Source organism: Acomys minous (genome assembly GCF_964271855.1).
Source record: "Acomys minous genome assembly, chromosome: 4".
In the NCBI taxonomy this organism is placed as follows: Eukaryota; Metazoa; Chordata; class Mammalia; order Rodentia; family Muridae; genus Acomys; species Acomys minous.
Window position 1 is genome coordinate 91,974,688 of NC_140486.1, and position 5,043 is coordinate 91,979,730.

The following is a 5,043-nucleotide window of genomic DNA, read 5'->3' on the forward strand; positions in this document are numbered from 1 at the left end:
TCGTCTGTGTAGTCTTGATTGTCCTGGACTCACTTTGCAGACCAGATTGGCACAGAACTCACAGCGATCCGCCTGGCTCTGCCTCCTGAGTTCTGGGATTAAAGGCATGTGCAACCATGCCCAGCAATTCCATATCTTTCACTGGAAAATATAATAGTATTTTATGAACAATTTTCCTTTGTTATTGCAAAAGAAGTGTGTTGAGATTTAGGCCATTACAGTATTGCTGTAGCTAGTGCCAAGGTGGCCACCCTGGGTAAGCAGGGTATTTTTTGTTTTCCAAAGAAGCATTTATTGGTACATAGGGCCCATGTTGGAGGCTCTTGAGCCCCAGGGCAAGGCAGGCCAGCAAGGCAGAGCCCATTGCTCAGCAGGCACCCCAGGATGCAGAGGGAAGACAGGCCGTGGTAGTGGAAGAATTTCTGGCGGAAAGAGCTGTACTTGGGTCCTTCTCCCGCAGCTGGCGGTAGGGGTCGGGTCCTGGTGGCTGCCTGGCACCTCTGTACCCCAGGCCTTGCTCTTTCTCCACGGCCTGCAGGGCCCACATGAAGGCCTTAGTGCGAGCCTCCAGCCAGCGAGCATTGATGGTGGCCAGTGTGAGGCTCAGAGGCAGCAGGGCAAGTGGACTGATTTCCCAGAGTGTGAGGTGGATCCAGGCTCGCTGTGGAGCCAAGATGCAGAGGTTGACAAAGGCACACCCCAAGGAGACGTGGAAGCAGACTGGAAAGAGCTTGCTCTTCTGCACAAGCCCAAAGGTGTGCCGAGGAAGGCTCTGAAAGAGCAGGAAGCCTGAGGCAAAGGTCACCCACATCTGCATGCCCCAGGCACCAGACAAGCCCAGCAAGTGGACCACTTTAATCAGGCTTCCTGGATCCTCACCTTCCTCCATCCTGTGGCCCTTTGGAGCACCCGAGGTCAGGGGTCAGAGCCAAGAAGTGGGGCAGCTCCGGTGCAGCTCCCGCTAGCCTGAAACCTCCCAGGTTTTCTTCCGCCCAGCAGGCCTCGCTGAGCAGGGTATTTGTTAAATGATCTCAATCATTTTCCACTTTTGAACGGGAATTCTTCTGATGAGCACTGACTCATCTGACTGTAACGGATTTTATGAGACCCTGTGAGGCTTTTATGATCTGTGATCCATAAAAGAATCTAATTAATAGAACAATTTTTTTACTACCCTTTCATCTGACTACTGATTACTGACTTCCAGGAAAAAAAAAAAAGGAACATGGGCAAAGCATTTGGTTTCCTGATACCAGATCCAACTTTCTTTTTTTCTTCTTCCTGAGAGGTGGCTTCCCAAATAAGATGGCCAAGTATTCAGTCTTTACACAAGTACCTGTGTTAGCAGAACTGTCAAACAAATGCTGAGAAGAAATGACAATTCCAAAACCTAATAAGCAATTATCTAATTGCTAATTATATTTTGAAAAAAAGTGTTGAGCTCTATAAGACTAAGAGTATTGTTGCTGTTAGCATAAATAGTGATTATCTTGGCAGACAGAAGAGAGCGAAGGATTAGTGGGTGTGTATTTCTGTATTTCATTAACCTTTCTCCACCTTCCCTCTTGCAGATGGAATAAGAGATGAGGCATGATGGGTCAAGCCTGGTGTGCATCGACCTCTTAGAAGCTGACACGGTGTTTTCGAAATAAGGAATTGAAGGATAAGGATAATATAACAGTTACTTCATGCAGCAACTTAGAAACATGAGCATTCAGAGTCTCTTCTCAGGGGTGGGTACTTCTCGGGGTTGTTTCGTGCAGTGTGATTATTTAATGTCCGGGCAGGTGAACTTTTGAAGCATTTAAGGCTCATAATTCTGACTTTAAGACTAATGACAGAGTACAGTACTCTAGCATTCACTCACTGTGTGGTCCTTAGAAAGTTATACAACGGTCAACAGCTAGTCGACAACAACCCTCCATGCTGGAATGTTGACTGACTGGCCTCATCATCTGTACACACCCAGAGCTGCCTTGCGTTCATGGTCCTGTCATGCCCAGAAGATACCGTTTCACTTAGCACTCTAAGACTTTGGTTCTTTTAACAATTCTACCCTCTATTCTGTGAGGATCCCCGAGAGTTGGAAGAAGGGGGTACAATATAGATGTTCCATTTGTGCCTGAGTGTTCCACAGATATTTATTTATACACTATGACCAGTTGTGATTTTCTGGTTAAGTATCATCTGCTGAATAAGGGAACTTCTCTGATAAGATCTGAGAGATGGGAACTGCATTGAATCTGTAGACTGCTTTTGGTAAGATGGCCATTTTTACTATGTTGATCCTCCTGACCCACAGGCCTGGGAGATCTTTCCATCTTCTGAAATCTTCTTCAATTTCTTTCTTCAGAGATTTGAAGTTTTTTTTTTCATACAATTCTTTCACTTTTATGGTTAGAATTACACCAAGATACTTTATATTATTTGTGGCTATTGTGAAGGGTGTAGTTTCCCTAACTTCTTTCTCAGCTTGTTTGTTATTTGTATACAGGAAGGCTACTGATTTTTTTTTTTGAGTTGATTTTGTATCTAGCCATTTTGCGGAAGGTGTTTATCAGCTGTAGGAGTTCCTTGGTAGAATTTTTGGGATCACTTATGTATACTATCATATCATCTGTGAATAGTAATTGTCCGTGCCCTTCCTGACCAGCAGGAATAAGACTCAAGACAACCAGGTTCCTTCTCAAGGCGGTTTACTCAGGAATGAAGTTACAGCAGTATCGCTTGGCAGAGAATGGCCCTGTCCCCAGGTGGGCAAAGGCTTATACCCTCAGCAAGAGCCAATCAGGGAGAGCCACGTGTAGCCTCTCCATAGGTCCGAAATGAGTCACAGAGACCGTAAGGCTTGATGCCCATGTTGATAGCCGTATAAGGACTTGTTTACCAGGGAGAGCACTCACCGCCGGGAGGGTGGAAGGCGGAAGCCAGCGCCATCTTTAGGCGTGGCAACATCGCAGCTCTCAACAAGTAATAGTTTGACTTTCGTTCTTAGGTTTGGAGATAGGGGTTGAAGAAAAAGAAGGGGGAATATAGAAATATATAGGGATGATAGGACAAAAAGTAGATTAGTGAATCTATTCCTCAACTTAATGTCTTAATTGTTACTCACAAGGTTATTTTTTAATTCACTGGTATAGAATTTTGTATACAGATGCAAATTAAGTTTAATTTTTGATACATTGGTATAGAATTCAAATTTAAAATTATTATTCACACACATTATATATGTTTATACTCTAATATGAAGTACTGTACCTGGGCAATTCAATTATAATACAAGGTTTACTTCCAGTACTTTGAAAGTGTTATTGCAGGCTGTTTAAGATAAGTAAGTTATACAAGTTAATTGTTAGTTGATCAAATCATGGCCACATCAATTACTACTATATTTTTATCACAAGAATATATATCTTAGGTGCAACAGATAGTTATGGTTCTATAGAAAGATAAGGTAAAATAGACAAGGTCTCCAAAAACCCCGGAGACATACAGAATATGACATTTAAAGAATTTTTTTTATTATTTTAAAGATTCATTGACAATGAGACAGATTAACTCCTGAAAACACCCAACCTACCTCAAATGTAATGATGAGCATCAAAGAACCTCCTTATGGAGAAGGGTTCAAATGTGGCAAACAAGCCACTGGGAAAAATTTCCTTGTTTCTACCACAGACAGAATTTTGCCTAAAAATGGGCAAGCGAGCATGCAGGCAGAGTCAACCACCAAACTCTGCCAAGACAGGGTAAACAAATCCTCAATAGTTCCTGCCTCGCAAATATGTCTGTCAGATATATTAGGCCAGAAGGCTGAAGCTGATGCTCCAACATTATAGAGAATTTTGGGTGACTGTTCAGGCAGCAAATTGTCTCTGTCATTTTTTTCCACTTTGGAAGCTGCTAACCTACACTCCCTGTATACTCAGGTAATTAATTTTATTCCTTCTCAAGTCTCTGATGGGGTTGAAGACCAGATAGTTTATCTTTACAATTAAGCTTAGTTGTTTAGGGGTCAAGATGTGTTTAGGTCTAGATAGAGGTTTTAAATTGATAGAGATGAAATATGATAGATATTGATTTACTTCAGATTTTTAGACACACCAAGATAGGAAAGATGGTTTCTTCAAGGTTGCCAAATACAAATAGCCAAAGCACTATGAATATAACATTTATATAATCCTGATTGTTTTGTGGTTCTTCTTGCTGTATGTAGTTTATTGTATATATGTGTAATAATATAAATGTATATATTTTTAAAAAAGATCTGAAGGACGCACTATTCTGTGAATATAGATGTGCACATTTGGAGAACCATTTAACTCTATGTCCATTTAGTAAAACAATAGTGGCGTTATGCTTATGACCTCTGAGCTCCCCAGCATCAGGATCTTGGCCAAAGTAACAGTATAGCAACACATTAATCCTGTAGGGAAGGCCTCAAATCCAATCAGAAAGCAATTGGTTATCCCTGTAACACCCATGGCACTATTTCACTCACCCTACCCCCCAACCTTTCTCCCAACTTAAAATTCCATCCCACTATTTCCCATATACCCTTCCTGCCACCTGAATTCTAATATCCTCCCTCCTTTAAGATAATTTTTTCCCATCCCCATCACTGACCTTTTTCCTCTTGGGTTCTACAGGTACTACAAGTTAAACACACCAATCTGAAGATTCAGCACTAAGATCCATATATAAGTGAGAACATGCAATGTTTGTCTTTCTGGGCCTGGGGCACCATACTCAGTGTAATGTTTTATAATTCCATCCATCTACCTACAGATCCCATAATTCCATTCATTGATGGCTTCTGGGGAAGGTATAGTCTGTTTTCTTTAGATGTCTTGTCACTGGTAGGTCAACCACGCTCCAGTGGATGGCCTTATACCCATAGGTCAACCACGCTCCAGTGGATGGCCTCATACCCAGGAGTTTATGAGCAGCACAAGTTGGAATAAGAGATTTATAACAACAATAACAACAAAAGGAGTATGCCAATAAAGAATGGGGTAGTTTAATGGGAATAGGGTATGAATC

The 5,043-nt window shown here is 41.8% G+C and overlaps 1 pseudogene across 1 annotated transcript; it reads right to left on the minus strand.

The window, feature by feature from the left end:
* Positions 1–215: 215 nt before the first annotated feature.
* On the minus strand, positions 216–985 carry LOC311596285 (transmembrane protein 205-like; annotated as a pseudogene). Its single transcript has one exon. The product of its transcript is annotated as a transmembrane protein 205-like (transcript).
* Positions 986–5,043: the final 4,058 nt, after the last annotated feature.